At 39.3% G+C, this 17,233-nt stretch overlaps 1 long non-coding RNA gene across 1 annotated transcript in view; it reads left to right on the top strand.

Annotated features, from left to right (window-relative positions):
- Window positions 1–17,233, top strand: part of LOC145523496 (uncharacterized) — a 127,806-nt gene that overhangs the window by 78,297 nt on the left and 32,276 nt on the right. The window contains exon 5 of the long non-coding RNA XR_014066626.1: window positions 9,239–9,361. This is a non-coding gene — a long non-coding RNA (uncharacterized LOC145523496). The remainder of the gene's footprint in view (window positions 1–9,238; window positions 9,362–17,233) is intronic.

Here is a 17,233-nt window from a genome sequence, read left to right as displayed (position 1 = left end):
TCTGGAGCAGGCAGCCAGAGAGAGGCCCAGGGGGCCTGAAGCCCCTTTAAGATGCCTGCCCTTCCTTGCCCAGGGGGCTGTGGGAGGGAGCAGGTTTCCAGGGCCCTCTTCAGTCTGGGAAAGTTTCCAGAGAACAGGGCTTTCTTGAATGCTGGCAGTGCCTTCTGCTTTCATGGCAACATCTAGGTGGGGAGGTGGTGTCAGAATGTATGCAGGTTACTTTAGGTCACTGCCTTATTGGAAGGGAGGAGAGATCAACTTTCCAACCTTTACCCTGACACTCATTTATTAAAAAAAAATATTTATTTATTTCTGGTTGTGCTAGGTGTTCATTGCTGTGCACAGGCTTTTTCTAGTTGTGGCCAGTGGGGGCTACTCTCTAGTTGTGTTGTGCAATCATTGTAGTGGCTTCTGTTGTTGCAGAGCACGGGCTCTAGGCACGTGGGCTTCAGTAGTTGTGGCACTTAGGGTCAGTAGTTGTGGCACATGGGCTTAGTTGCCCTGTGGCATGTGGGATCATTCCCAACCAGGGATCAAACCTATGTTCCCTGCATTGGCAGGTGGATTCTTAACCACTGGACCACCAGGGAAGCCCACACTGGCGCTCATTTAGTTTAGAACTTTTTGTTTAATTCTGTGAAAGATGATGCTTGGGTACCTTGGCATTGTGTTTGAGGATATGGGGTTCACTGCTAGGATCACTGCTGGGGTTCCCCTTTACTTGATCAGGACTCAGCTATGGGTTGGAGTCTTTTTACTTGAATGTTCTCAGAAGGAATGGAACCTCTATAATAATAATATGATATGGAATATTTGTGAATCACTTTAGAGTTTGACAGTTGCACTTGTCTCCATTTTTAAATTTAATTTTCACAACATCCCTGTGATGTAACTATTATCTCAGTGTAACAGTTCTGAAAATCAAAGCCTTGGGAAGAGAAAGTAATCTGACCACTTTGCTTACACTGGAAGTATTATTAAATGAGATTATATGTGTAAGGCACTAAGAATGTAGACTGGTGTACAATAAGCACCAGTTAAACAAAGCCACCTATTGTCACTCTCATCCTGCTTATTATATTTATTGTTTGTTAATTACAAACAATAGAATTGGCACTTCAGTCCAGGTTGCTGCCCCACAACTGCCAACATTTTCTGAAACAGGAGCATGCCATTTCCTACTTAAACATATTTCCTTAGTTTTTTTTTTTTCTTTTACTTTTTTAAGTTCAGAGACCTAGCCAACAAGTAGAGCCAATGGGTTATAAGAACAATCTGGTGTCTGATTACAACATGTCATCCCCTAGGTCACCATGTTGATGGGGGCTGTCTGGCTGGGCAGTACTTACATAGAGGTCAAAAAGAATGGTTCTTTCATATGGAGGACTGAAGTCAAGTAGAGTCAACAGTGAAAGTCCTCTGGAAAGGTGGTTAGACTCCCAAACAACATGGAACATTTGAGGAGCTTGCAGTGAAAAGACTTCCCTGGATGTACGGTAGGCACACAGGTAAGTCTCTATCCCTTCAGAGGAGGTAACATTTACCTATACCAGCCCTGGTTGTTGGTTATGTTGGAGAGGATGAGAGGTCTACAGTCCCTTAGATTTTCACTTGAGTGTGAGCACAGATTCTTTGACTTTTGAGAAGCTGGCATGGAGGATATATTCCCTTATATGTCTTCTAGTGCTCCCGTACCAATAGTTTTTGCTTTCTCAGCTTTTAACCAAGAGGACAAGAATTCCCATACTCCTGGGCTATTGAGCAGAAGGCTCAATCTATTCTACAGACATTTGTGAAGAGTCGGGTAGGGTGTGGAGGTTGTGGAAGAAACAGTCAGTCTAATTGACACACCTAGGATGACAAGCCTGGTGACTGGGGACGGGGTGTTTTCACTGCCCACAGAGTAGCTGCCATTTGCAGAGCCTTCAGTAAGTGTAAGGACAGAGAGAAGGAGGAAGGCAAAATTCAGCCTACCTGGGCAAAGAAACCGAAGCTAGTTTCTGAGTGGGTATTAAGTCAGATCACCTATCCAAGTTAAGTGGAAGGAATCTGCAGTTTGATTTAGCTGATTGACACAGCATACAGACTGAAGTCTCAAGGTTAATAAACTACCAGTAGTATAGGACCAACTAAGCTGACTAAATTTCCAATCTTAATTAAATTAGCCAGTAGATATTTGAAGGGCTATGAGTAGAACATTGAACATATGTAGAAACTGTCTCCATGTTGTAGAGATCTAGTTTCATGGACAAACACCCTCCAGTGGGTAGGAGGCAACCTCTAGTGGTGGAAACAGCTGCACTTGAGGTCAAGAGGCAGCTTAGCAAAGTCTACTGGTTCTCTGAGTCTGTGACCCCCAAATAGATAAAATAAGAGCATGATCTTAAAGGTTCTCTAATTTTTTCTTCCAAATCTCAATTTCATTCATCAGGCACCTTATTAACTTTTTCTATAACACGTGAACCTTTAGTTATGTCAATACATAGAGTAAGGGTCACCATGGCCCTAGGTTGGTTATGACTCAGTCTCCTGATCTGGGAAGCTATATGCATTTCTACAAAGTTCTACAATGAAATACATTTGCCTCTTTATAACCACAAAATTGACCTTTCCTGGTGGGTCAATGGTAAAGAATCTGTCTGCCAATGCAGGAGATATGGGTTCGGTCCCTTGTCTGGGAAGATCCTCTGGAGAAGGAAATGGCCACCCACTCCAGTATTCTTGCCTGGAAAACTCTTGACAGAGGAGCCTGGTGGGCTATAGTCAATGGGGTCACAAAGAATTGGATATGACTTAGCCACTGAACAACAACAAACCACAAAATGAACCATGTGGTTCTATGGACTGATTTGCTTATTTTATTTGTTGGAAAAATATTTAATTGACTTCATACCATGTGTAACATGTTACAGTCATTCTATTCAAGCAGTTTGAGATGAGCCATGGATCATCCTTGTAGGGAATGGTAGCTTCAGGAAGACTAAAGTTTGTTTCAGTAGCCAGGGGCTGCTCTCATCCTCACCAGCCACCCAGCAAGGGTGCTGGGGCCACCAAAGTCACCTCGCAACTATACAGATGATGCAGCTGAAAATGGAACAAGGAGGAGGGGAAGAATGAGGCTGAGCCTCAGGAGACCAAGGTGTCTTGTGCATGGGTTTATAACCTTAAAGAGGTAATTTACGCTCTTCATCACTCAGATTCTTTTTCTGTAAATAAAAAATTTTGTTGGAGTGGTCTATGAGGTTCTTTCAGTTCTAAACATTTAACAATTGTGAGTTCAAGACTATGACTAGAAAAGACCTCACAACACATATTTTGGGGGTGGTGGGTCACCAGTGTTGCCCTTGTGAGTATTTGTGCTTGGAGCTTCTTGGAGAGAGAAGACTCAAGGTCTAGAGTCACAAGTGATTTTCCTAAGGTGATGTGGGTGAGAATAGGAAGCAACTCTTACATCTCCTAACTGTGTAATCTGTGCCTTCAACTCTGAGGTATGATCACTAGAAACTGAAACGTTATAAAGTAATGAGGGATTTTCATCTCTACTAGGTTATTGGTAGATAATATATAAATATGTTTCAATAATAGCTATTTACGTAGTAACAGCCAAGGTTTCATTTAGACTTACAGTAGAAAATAGGATTAATTCCTATTTTTCTACACAACCAAGTGGGAAGAAAAAATGGCCATTGTTTATACCAATACACATATGGAAAATTATATTTTCTTAGAAGAGACAGGATATTTTAAGGTATCATGGAGAAAATGGTGGAAGGGGTGGCTTTTTTTTCAGAGAAAACAGAAGGATCCGGTTCTTTATGTTTCTGATGCTTTTCACAGATGTGACCTATTTGTTTTGACATCAGATGTTCATATGTTGGTTTGATTTATGGAGCGGCTAATTCTAAGGATGGGAAAATCAGGACAGAAATTTTGGAATATCAATCACAGTCGTCATCTGCTTCCTTGTCTGGTGTGGCTATAATTTGTGGATTTTACATGTAAATTAGACATTTTCTTCTTTAACAAGGAAACTGGAAAGAGTAATGTGTATGCATTGGTAAACAACACTTATATCTGCTTCAGGGAGAAATGATAAAGTTTTGACTGTAAAAACTTGTCCTTAAAAATGAGGACAATCTTTGTCCTCAGTTATTCAGACCCAGCTCCCAACAACTTTGTTTAGACTAGAGTTCTGTGTCTAGTTGGGAAGAATAATCAAATATAGTCGACAAAATTTCGACCTTCCCTTGATGTTTTGCATTCTTTGCCTTGTGTTTGGGAGGGAGGAGAGTTGCTGGGGCAGATAAGCAAAGAGCAACCATTATGCAATGATGGGAAAGGATGCAGGAGAGACTAAGTACAGAGCTCCCCCTCCTCCTCCTGTGACCACCAAATCAAGAATTGGCTTGGATGTGACATGACCTTGTCAGCCAAGCTACCCTGAAGAGATGCTTCTGGGTGGAAAGTATTGAGAGCAGATCTTCTAAGTTCTGGGCCTATGGGGAAATTTTTCGCCAGAGTTTCTCCCTCCCTTATTTAGTTTTAGAGTCTGTCCAAAATTGACCAGAATGAAGGACATCATTTAAGATTTGGGTTATGATGATTGTCTTTTTCAGTGTCCTCAGTTGAACAAAAAGTCTATGTATAATGCCATTCAGTGTGTGATATGGCTTGCTTTTTCAAATTGTCACTCTATAGGTCACTTTGAAAGTTTAGAAGACAGCCTGGTTAAGTGGAAAGAGGCCCCAAAGCTGACTCAGAAGAGTTGATATTGAGTTTTTCCTTATTATGTGGCCTGGGTCTTAATGACCCCTCTTATTTCATTTGTGAGATGAGGATAAAGTGATGCTTGTCTACTTTGGGAATGTGCCACACAAACAAAAGATGCTAGAAGCACCACATCTTGGTTTCCATTTATGTTGAAAATTTGTTTTTCATTCATTCTCATTTGGGCTGGAGAGTGGTGGAGGATGATCTGAGAAATTCAGGGCACAAGCCTTTCTGTAGGTGGCTGTAAGCAGGTAGATTCTTTCCTGGTTTCGCCTATGATTTAAACTCATCTATCACGTTTCTTCTTGCTGCCCTAGTCCAGGTTCTTTTTCCAGTGAGAGCTGAGAGCATTTAATGGTCTGCGTATCAATTTGCTGGAGGATTTGGTTTCTAGGTCTCATTCTCAGTATGATGATGGTGGGTTTGCAGTAGCACACTCCCAATTAGGTCAGAATGGGCCAGTTCAAGATACCTAGCCACCAGGAGCATTCCCTTTCTCCATTTGTTAAGTTTAAAGAGTCTATATCACCCTACAATCCCTTTGCAGGTAAATGTCCATTGGCTTCATGTTTTGTTAGCATCCACAAGTTAAATGCATTGAGCATCAGTCAGTGGTTAAGACCATAATCTTTGATCCAGATGATTGCTTTCAAATTCTTTCTCCTTTACTTTAAGCTAAGTGACTTTCTGTAATTCATAGACCTCTCTGTACTTGAGTTTTCTCATATGCAAAATGAAGGCAATAACAGGACTTACCGAATAGGATGAAAATGAAATAATTTATATTAAGTGCCTAGCATGTTGCTTGGTGTCTGGAAAATCTCATTAATGTTATTATAATTATTCAATCTAGACAAAATTAGTGTTTGCTAAGGTTTGAGCTGCAGTCTTTGACAGATTGTGTGAGTTGATCCACTAGATCAAGGATTGGCCCAATTCCTGGTTTTGTAAATAAAATTTTATTGGTTCACTTTTATTGGGCCATGCTCATTTATCAATATTTATGTGCTGTCTCCACTGGCTTTTGTGCTATAGTATCAGACTTGAGTAGTTATAACACAGATCATGTGTCCTGCTAGCCTAAAATGTTGACTATTTGGCCCTTTTATAGAAAAAATTTCTGTCTCTGCCCTAGCCTATCGATTCACTGGCATTCTGATTCTGCTTCTATGGCTGACTTGCCTGATCTTTGAACAATATTTAATCACTTTGTTTTCTCCACATTTAAGAAGAATGATCAAAGAAATCTGTTTGGACGTTTGATACATGTTAGCTCCTAAAAGTGAAATGACACATTGTTACCATCATTGCTAATTGAGCAGGCAGGCCAAATATCTCTTATATAATAGTGCCTATGGGATTGAACATGTAAGATAACTTGCATGTAGGTCAAGGCAGCCTCCGCTACAAATTCCCTGTCTATTATGACTTTAACCCACAATTTCTTCCTTACCTAATTCATGTACTTTGTAATTATTTTTAAAAGGAGAAAGATTGTAAAAAGCATGAATTGAGCACAGCAGCCATATCAGATTAAGGTTTATTTTATACTGATATTCTCAAGATCTATAGTAAAACTCTTAAGCACTGGAGACATAGATATCTCCTATACTTGACATTTTAAAGCCATAGCTGAACATAAAAATGTGAGAATGCAGATTATCCTAAAAATGACATTTTTATGATAAAAGAAATCTATTAAAAAGTCATGAATGGCTACAGCCATTTGTCGTTGTTAACAATATAATGATGTGTTAAAATGCTAGAGGAAGGATTATGTCAGTGTTTGATGTTTTTATAAGTTGCTGCTGTATAAAAATGTCAAATAAGAATAATCTTATACTTGACATTTTTCACTTGGTTTTCACTCTTAAAATAGCTCTGTGAGTTCTGGTTACCCTTTTTGCTCATAGTTTTGCTTTTCTCTTAATAATTTTCTAGGCTTATCCATGTCACCGTTTTATTTCCTCCTTATTAAACCTTTTCTTCCTTTTAAAGAATTTTTGCTACTCATGTATTCCCTTAAATCTGCTCCAATTCCCTCTTAATGTAAAAGAATGAATTCCTCAATTTTGGGGTCAAAATCCTGAAATAGTATCCCCATATATACTTCTGGCCTGTTCACACAGTCTCCTCTCTTCATGTGATCAGAGATAAGAAGGTGCACCAATTCTTTCATGTTGGGAAATAAACTTGTTCTTTGCTTCCTTTTTTAACATTGTCTTTTCAAATTCTATTTCTGGCCTTCCACATTTCATCTAACCAGCTCTGTGCTTATGTGCCCAGATTACTTCCCTTTATGCAGTTACATGTGTTTTGAACAATGTGGAGGATGCTCAGCTCCATTCCGCTTGAAATGGGCTCAAGATTCATGTTTAGAAAGAGCCTCTCTAGGGAAAAGGAGAAATTGAGAAAAAGTCATCAGTCGGTACTATGAGCAATGTAGTAAATGAGAATATCTAGTTTTGGAATGGGCTTGTATTCTTTCTCAGTATGTGCATACGTGTGTGTGTATACATGACAGAGTGCATGCACATGTGTTTGGATATCTTGGAATCTTTTATAGTCTTTGGTTCCCTCACATCATACACACAGACCCTATCTGTGTGCTCACAAAGAAATGATAATATTTTTTAAAATGAGTTTATACATTCAAGAGCTTGCTTCTTGGTTTTTTGAATGAGGTCTTTGGACCTCAGTTCCACCAATTTCCTTCCTTATACTCCCTGCAGATTTTTTCTTTATCTTTACTAGTCCCATTCTTTCTAAGTAAATGCTCCACCTCCTACCTAAGAGAATCTCTTCACCCATGTCCTTGAGACCACTTTGTTGGCATTCCACCTGAACTTCATCCTATTAGGAATAACTATTGTCTCCCGCATCTTTGGTTTCCCCCTCTGCACTGGCTTTAAACCTCCCCAGTTCTTTTCTGTCTCGAGAGACCCTTCCTTGATCCATTTTGTACTCAAGCTAACAAGTCCCTCCCTTCTTTTTGGTAAGTGGTCCAGGTCTGTAATATCTGCACCATCACCCATTTACTCGCTCCTTGTGTTCTTGCAGGCTGGCTTCTGCTTCCCACCAGGTCCTGAAGCTAGACTTCTGAAGGTTATAGGGAGCTCTTGACTTCCAAGTCCAGTCACCTGTTCTTGATCCTCATTCTTTCTGGGTTTTCCTCCATATCTGAGACCCTCCTCCTTGCAACTCTCTCTCCTCCACAGTCTACATGCTGAGCTCAGGTTCTTGCACCTCGTGGTCTCCCTCTTCCTCATGACATGCCCTACTGTAGCTGTGCCTGACAGTTCTCTCCTTGGTCCTCTTTGTCTTTGTAACCCCATCTCATCTCCAGAGACATTTACTTATCTGTGTCCAGGATTCAAATTTGCCAAGCTAACACTGCTCTGCTTTCCTTAGTGGAATATACTGATCATCTCTTGTGTGACCCTAATGTCTGCAGAGAGAGGTCCATCAGCTAAATGCTGGATTTGGGAAATGCTATTTCCATGACCTTACATAAATCAAATGTTTTTTTCTTTTTTTAATTTGCTGAAATTTTTTCCCTCTTGCTGTTTTATAAACAGGATGTTTTGAGAATTCTCCTCTCAGCAGGTTCCAAATACAAACTTGCATTACCATTCTTACAAAATAATAAACAGCTTTGGGCTATAAAACCTTTCAAATTGTTTTTTCACAGAGAAGGGATTTGCATGCTGACTCATAGCTGCTATATTTATAACCTATCGCTGAACCACTGCAAAGGCAAGATTTCTAATAAAGCTATGGAAATTACATGCATTGCAGTGGAGCTGAATACATTTACATTTGTAGTATTTTAACATTTCCAAATTTATTGCAGATTACCTTGTTTGTGCATGTCTGTGCTTTAATGGTTTTTTATAGCAGAAAATAGTGGTTTATGATTGTATTCCCAGTAGAAATTTATTATGAATCCACCATATGGAGTATTATATAAAACCAAACTTGTACCATGGGTAGTTTTATTATCACAAAGCAAAATCTACTGTACATTATTGAAAATTAGTTATAATAGAAATGTCAAAGACGTGAAGTTGGTTTATGAGGGGAGTCTTCATTTTGTGCTTAAATTGTCACAGAGATTTTAGATTTTGTTTTAAGATGAAAGAGTATCCTTTGACATTTAGGATATCAGATAATATAACCGTGTAGTATTTCTTCCCTCTCCTGCTCCCTGGTTCCCTCATGCTGATATTTGCTAAAGCAGGAGAGGGACAAAGGGATTGCACAAGTCCATCTTCCCGTAAGACTCAATGGCACCAATTTCTAGTCATCCCTGATAACCATAAGCCGTTAGAACTTTCCATGAGCAATGGTCCTGGCAGCTATTGCTAGAGCACATGGAGTCTAATTATTTTCTTTTCTTTCTTACCTAACATTTATTGGGCATCCTACTTGAGGAATTTTAAGTACCTATTTCTGCTATCATTTTCAGCTCAGAGAGTGTAAGGGTGAGGCCAAAAGAAGTTTCATATTTATGTCAATCAACATCTTGCATGGACATCTCCCAGGGACTTCATTTTTGGCAAGTTCCCAGACCTTTGCAATGCACCTACAGGTTTGTTTTTTTTTTTCTTTTATAAGTGTGTGAGGTTAAATAAATAGTTGTCTGACATTTTCTACAGAGTCTATGATTATTTTATAAGCAGTAGTTGTTGTTTGTTGTGCTTAGTTTCTCAGTCATGTCCAATTCTTTGCAACACTTTTTTTGGACTATAGCCCACGAGGCTACTCTGACCAAGGATTTTTCAGATAAGAAAACTGGAGTGGGTTGCCATTTCCCCCTCCAGGGGATCTTCCCAACCTAGGGATTGAACCCGGGTCTCCTTTGTCTCCTGCGTTACAGGCAGATTCTTTACCCACTGAACCATTGGAGAATCAGGAGAGACTCCAAATAATATAATCAACAACATTAAAAAATAAAAACATTGTGTACAATACCTTCTTTTGCTACCCTTTGTGAGTGAAAAGACTTTTTATTCTTTTCACATATCCATTGTACCCCCAGGAAGGACTGGCATCACTGGTACAACTACCTTGAAAAATCAGGAGAGAACTGGAGGAGGGGTTTTCTATCATCCAGGATTCTGCAGAGGGTACTGCCATGTTGTGTGGTCAGGAAGGGCAGAACTGAGTCTAATGCTTCATATATTTGAATCATACCCTGAGTATCTGTCCATGCAAAAAGGTTTATTATACAGATGAGTTAATGTTCTAAATAGGGAAAAATGCAACAAGTTTTGCAAATGTAACACATTTTAGAAAAAAATCCTAAAAGTCAATTCATTATATGCCCCTAAACTGGTTATTAGATGTAGTCCTATTCCAGTGGTGAGATTTTGGTGATGGGACTATCTGAGCTCTGAGAATGTTTATATTCATAACTCCAGTCTGATCCATTTTTCTTGTCTAAAGTTCCAACAAAACTTGAGCAACTTTGCTACTAACAACAAATGGTTCATTTAAAAATTCAAAGTGTCTATGTGAAGTAAATTTTATACTCCATGTAAACTCCTGTTGCAGAAAAGGCAATGGCACCCCACTCCAGTACTCTTGCCTGGAAAATCCCATGGACGGAGGAACCTGGTAGGTTGCAGTCCATGGGGTCGCTAGGAGTCTGACACGACTGAGCGACTTCACTTTCACTTTTCACTTTCATGCATTGGAGAAGGAAATGGCAACCCACTCCAGTGTTCTTGCCTGGAGAATCCTAGGGACGGGGGAGCCTGGTGGGCTTCTGTCTATGGGGTCGCACAGAGTCGGACATGACTGAAGCGACTTAGCAGCAGCAAACTCCTGTTGAATTTTTGAGAAACTCAAATGTTTTCAAAATTCATGGGCATGAAGATGTTGTTTTGATTGCTTGTAAGGTCTTTGAAGTATGACATTCTGACTTACTGGTTGTTTTTGTTATCTATCTGACTCTCTATGTCAGAATATGAAATTACAGCTTTTGCCTCCTACAAGGTTGAAAATTTAGTTGACTGCTTTTTAGCCAGGGGGCAATTGACACTTAACCAATAACTGAACATTATTTTGACAAACCTTGTTAAAATATTTTTTATAAGTATAGGTAGGACAGCACACTGAAAGTGAAAGTGAAGTTGCTCAGTCAGGTCTGACTGTTTGCAACCCCATGGACTGTAGCCCACCAGGCTCCTCGGTCCATGGGATTTTCCAGGCATGAATACTGGAGTGGGTTGCCATTTAGCACACTGAAAATTCATGTAAATTAAGAGCTTAAAGGAGTGACTGGCTAGGAGTTTCCCATGGCTAGACATGTATCCCTTCAAACAGCTGTTTTCATATTTTACGTTCTGTAGATTCTGCCATTTTAAGTCTTCTTAAGCTAGTGATGAAAACTCATATTAAAATGTTGAGTAATAGCTTTTCATCAGGACACCATGTTAATAAAAGCAGAATAGTCCTCAGTGCAATAATCTTCCAGAGTGGATCCAGTTTTCTCCTTATAAGTCTTCACTCTTACTAAAAACTAAAGAGAAAACATGAACTCAAAAGAGGGTGCACAAGAAGGTGAACCAGAGGGAGAGCATGTGGGGGACTTAATGGATTGACTTTGCGTCGGTGTGAGCCATGGACCCACCTGGAGTGGACCACATGTATTCTTTAGATAAATGAATTTTTAAAAAATAGAAATAAAACTGCTTTCCAGTAAGATTTACACACTCCCAGTGTCTTTTGTTAGCTTTCCTAGCTCTCAGCTCATTTATTTCTCAGGCTATGTGGTTTCTTATTACATTTCATTTAATTAATTATTACAAAAAGCCAACGGCTCAAATAGAACAACATCATTTCCCAAACTGACATATAGGCACCCAAGAAGAAATTAATCAAGATAGAAATGAGCAGACAGCTGTGAGACAATCAAGTGATAGCAAGAAGGGATATAATAAAACACATCAAAGAGTTTGCTGGCAGATTGTACATCAGGACTGAACAAAAAGGATTATGCATGAAAATCACTAATAGATCCTCATACTTTTAAAAAACTGTATATTGAAATGGTTGACATAAAAGAAATTCAAAACCTTCTTTTTGCTTTTGGATTTACATCCTCTTAAAACTGTAGCTGTGTCCTAGAGACAATACACTTGGGTATAGGATGGGAAAACCATGAGGCAGATTCATGTGTAGTGAGAATCATGCTCTAAATTATACTTCTTTCTCATATATTTCTTCAAATGATCAACTTTTGGTCAAAGACATACTTTGCAGATGCTTCTGGCTAAAAACATAAAATTGTTGTTTTGAGCTTGTTTTGCTAAGAAAGTGACAGAGTGCTTGCTTGACTAAGTCAAATATCATTATTTCAAATATATCTCTACAGCCTTTCCTGGAATAAAAGTCTGTTGCTGCTGCTGCTAAGTCACTTCAGTCATGTCCAACTCTGTGCGACCCCATAGATGGCAGCCCACCAGGCTCCCCCCGTCCCTGGGATTCTCCAGGCAAGAATACTGGAGTGGGGCACCATTTCCTTCTCCAATGCATGAAAATGAAAATTGAAAGTAAAGTCACTCAGTTAACAGCAAATATGTTGAGTCTTTGGGAAAATATGAAAATGATTGCAGATGAACATAGATGCAAAAATCCTTAATAAAATTCTAGCAAACAGAATCCAACATCATATTAAAAAGATCATACATCATGACCAAGTGGGCTTTATCCCAGGAATGCAAGGTTTTTTTAACATCCGCAAATCAATCAATGTAATACACCACACTAACAAATTGAAAGAAAAAAACCATATGGTTATCTCAATAGATGCAGAAAAAGCCTTTAACAAAATTCAGCATCCATTTATGATAAAAACCCTCCAGAAAGCAGGAATAGAAGGAACATATCTCAACATAATAAAAGCTATATATGACAAACCCACAGCAAACATTATCCTCAATGGTGAAAAATTGAAAGCATTTCCCCTAAAGTCAGGAACAAGGCAAGGATGCCCACTTTTACCACTACTATTCAACATAGTTTTGGAAGTTTTGGCCACAGCAATCAGAGCTGAAAAAGAAATAAAAGGAATACAGATAGGAAAAGAAGAAGTAAAACTCTCACTGTTTGCAGATGACATGATCCTCTACATAGAAAACCCTAAAGACTCTACTAGAAAATTACTAGAGTTAATCAATGAATATAGTAAAGTTGCAGGATATAAAATTAACACACAGAAATCCCTTGTATTCCTATACTCCAATAATGAGAAAACAGAAAGAGAAATTAAGGAAGCAATACCATTCACCATTGCAACAAAAAGAATAAAATACTTAGGAATATATCTACCTAAAGAAACAAAAGACTTATATATAGAAAACTATAAAACACTGATGAAAGAAATCAAAGAGGACACAAACAGATGGAGAAATATACCGTGTTCATGGATCGGAAGAATTAATATAGTGAAAATGAGTATACTACCCAAAGCAATCTATAGATTCAATGCAATCCCTATCAAGCTACCAATGGTATTTTTCACAGAACTAGAACAAATCATCTCACAATTTGTATGGAAATATAAGAAACCTCGAATAGCCAAAGCAATCTTGAGGAAGAAGAATGGAACTGGAGGAATCAACCTGCCTGACTTCAGGCTCTACTACAAAGCCACAGTCATCAAGACAGTATGGTACTGGCACAAAGATAGAAATATAGATCAATGGAACAAAATAGAAAGCCCAGAGATAAACCCACGCACATATGGACACCTTATCTTCGACAAAGGAGGCAAGAATATACAATGGAGAAAAGACAATCTCTTTAACAAGTGGTGCTGGGAAAACTGGTCAACCACTTGTAAAAGAATGAAACTAGAACACTTCCTAACACCATACACAAAAATAAACTCAAAATGGATTAAAGATCTAAACGTAAGACCAGAAACTATAAAACTCCTAGAGGAAAACATAGGCAAAACACTCTCCGACATAAATCACAGCAGGATCCTCCATGACCCACCTCCCAGAATATTGGAAATAAAAGCAAAAATAAACAAATGGGACCTAATTAAAATTAAAAGCTTTTGCACAACAAAGGAAACTATAAGCAAGGTGAAAAGACAGCCTTCAGAATGGGAGAAAATAATAGCAAACGAAGCAACAGACAAACAATCTCAAAAATATACAAGCAACTTCTGCAGCTGAATTCCAGAAAAATAAACGACCCAATCAAAAAATGGGCCAAAGAACTAAACAGACATTTCTCCAAAGAAGACATACAGATGGCTAACAAACACATGAAAAGATGCTCAACATCACTCATTATTAGAGAAATGCAAATCAAAACCACAATGAGGTATCATTTCACACCAGTCAGAATGGCTGCTATCCAAAAGTCTACAAGCAATAAATGCTGGAGAGGGTGTGGAGAAAAGGGAACCCTCTTACACTGTTGGTGGGAATGCAAACTAGTACAGCCACTATGGAGAACAGTGTGGAGATTCCTTAAAAAACTGGGAATAGAACTGCCATATGACCCAGCAATCCCACTGCTGGGCATATACACCGAGGAAACCAGAATTGAAAGAGACGCATGTAACCCAATGTTCATCGCAGCACTGTTTACAATAGCCAGGACATGGAAGCAACCTAGATGTCCATCAGCAGACGAATGGATAAGGAAGCTGTGGTACATATACACAATGGAATATTACTCAGCCATTAAAAAAAATACATTTGAATCGGTTCTACTGAGATGGATGAAACTGGAGCCCATTATACAGAGTGAAGTAAGCCAGAAAGAAAAACAACAATACAGTATACTAATGCATATATATGGAATTTGAAAGATGGCAACGATAACCCTATATGCGAGACAGCATAAGAGACACAGATGCATAGAACAATTTTATGGACTCTGAGGGAGAAGGTGAGGGTGGGACGTTCTGGGAGAATAGCATTGAAACATGTATATTATCATATGTGAAACAGAACACCATTCCATGTTCGATGCATGAGACAAGGGCTCAGGGCCGGGGCAATGGGATGACCCAGAGGGATGGGATGGGGAGGGAGGTGGGTGGGGGGTCCAGGAAGGGGAACACATGTAAACCCATGGCTGATTCATGTCAATGTATGGCAAAAACTATTACAATATTGTAAAGTAATTAGCCCCCAACTAAAATAAATAAATTTATTAAAAAAAAAAAGAAAATGATTGCAACACGTGCCATCAATTTTTAGTGTAGGTCTCAGTGGTATTCACTTCAATCCCAAGGAAGGTCAATGCCAAAGAAAGTACAAACTACCACACAATTGCGCTTATTTCACATGCTAGCAAGGTAATGCTCAAAATCCTTCAAGCTAGGCTTCAACAATACATGAACCAAGAACTTCCAGATGTACAAGCTGGATTTAGAAAAGGCAAAGGAACCAGAGACCAAATTGCCAACATCTGTTGGATCATGGAAAAAGCAAGGGAATTCCAGAAAAACATCTACTGCTTCATTGACTACGCTAAAGTCTTTGACTGTGTGGATCACAATAAACTGTGGAAAATTCTTAAAGAGATGGGAATACCAGACGACCTTATCTGCCTCATGAGAAATCTGTGTTCAGGTCAAGAAGCAACAGTTAGAACTGGACATGGAACAACAGACTGGTTCCAAATTGGGGAAGGAGTACGTCAAAGCTGTATATTGTCACCCTGCTTATTTAACTTATATGCAGAGTACATCATGTGAAATGCTTTGCTGGAGGAAGCACACACTGGAATCAAGATTGCCGGGAGAAATATCAATAACCTCAAATATGCAGATGGCACCATCTTAATGGCAGAAAGCAAAGAGGAACTAAAGCCTCTTGTTGAAGGTGAAAGAGGAGAGTGAAAAAGCTGGCTTAAAACTAAACATTCAAAAAACTAAGATCATGGCATCTGGTCCCATCACTTCATGGCAAATAGATGGGGGAAACAGTGGAAACAGTAAGAGATTTTATATTTTGGGAGGCTCCAAAATCACTGCAAATGGTGACTGCAGCTATGAAATTAAAAGACACTTGCTCCTTGAAAGAAAAGCTATGATGAATCTGTTAAAAAGCAGAGACCTCACTTTGCTGACAAAGGTTTGTATAGTCAAGCTATGGTTTTTCCAGTAGTCATGTATGGATGTGAGAGTTGGACCATAAAGTAGACTGAGCGCCTAAGAATTGATGCTTTTGAACTGTGGTGTTGGAGAAGACTCTTGAGAGTCTCTTTGGACTGAAAGAAGATCAAACCAGTCAATCCTAAAGGAAATCAACCCTGAATATTCATTGGAAGTACTGATGCTGAAGCTTAAGTTCCAATACTTTGACCACCTGATGTGAAGAGCCTACTAATTGGAAAAGACCTTGATGCTGGGAAAGATTGAAGGCAGGAGGAGGAGGGAATGACAGAGGATGAGATTGTTGGATGGCATCACTGAGTCAATGGACATGAGTTTGAGCGAATTCTGGGAGATAGTGAAGGACAGGGAAGCCTGGTGTGATGCAGTCTGTGGGGTCACAGAGAGTCGGACATGACTGAACAGCAACAGCTCAGTGGTTGGAAGAGGGAATGTATCAGAATCATGCATGTGTGTGTGTGTGTGTGTGTGTGTGTGTGTGTGTGTGTATGATTCTCTTCCAACCTACACACTTTCCTTCCAAGAGAAATATGTATAATATCTAGATGGGTGGCCAGCATCTTTGATGTGTGTGTGTGTGTGTGTGTGTGTGTGTGTGTGTGTGTGTGTGCATTTTTGTGTGTAGTTTGAAAGAGCCCTGCATGTGATGCTGATACTTAATCCCCTATGTGGAAGATGATCAATTTTTGTATTTAGATTTACGAGCTCAATAATCAAGTGGCTATTTCCTCCCCTGTGCTCTCTATAATTTGGGTTAGCTGCCAAGTTATGCAAACAGGCAGACTTAGTGACTAAGAGTTAACTTATTTAACTGAGAAACTAGCATTCTCAAAGATTTCCTAAAATGATAAAATAAAAAACATTTATCCTTTATTAAAATATCTTATAGTATTTATGCATATCTAGATATCCAAATAGAACTTATAAGAAATATCATTTAAATTATCCCTGATTTATTGGTTCAATTGGATACTTTATTCCCAATCTTTACATTCCCATAACTGCTATACTGCTACTGCTACTGCTAAGTCGCTTCAGTCGTGTCCGACTCTGTGTGACCCCATAGACGGCAGCCCACCAGGCTCTGCCATCCCTGGGATTCTCCAGGCAAGAATACTGGAGTGGGTTGCCATTTCCTTCTCCAGTGCATAAAAGGGTAAAGTGAAAGTGAAGTCACTCAGTCGTGTCAGACTCTTAGCAACCCCATGGACTGTAGCCTACTAGGCTCCTCCGTCCATGGGATTTTCCAGGCAAGAGTACTGGAGTGGGGTGCCATTGCCTTCTCCGCGTAACTGCTATAGCTACCTCTTA

The sequence above is a fragment of the Giraffa tippelskirchi genome, chromosome 10 (genome assembly GCF_054371585.1).
Source record: "Giraffa tippelskirchi isolate mGirTip1 chromosome 10, T2T-mGirTip1v1.2.pri, whole genome shotgun sequence".
NCBI lineage: Eukaryota > Metazoa > Chordata > Mammalia > Artiodactyla > Giraffidae > Giraffa > Giraffa tippelskirchi.
Note: the sequence above shows the minus strand (reverse complement) of the source record. Positions and strands in the feature narration are given on the sequence as shown.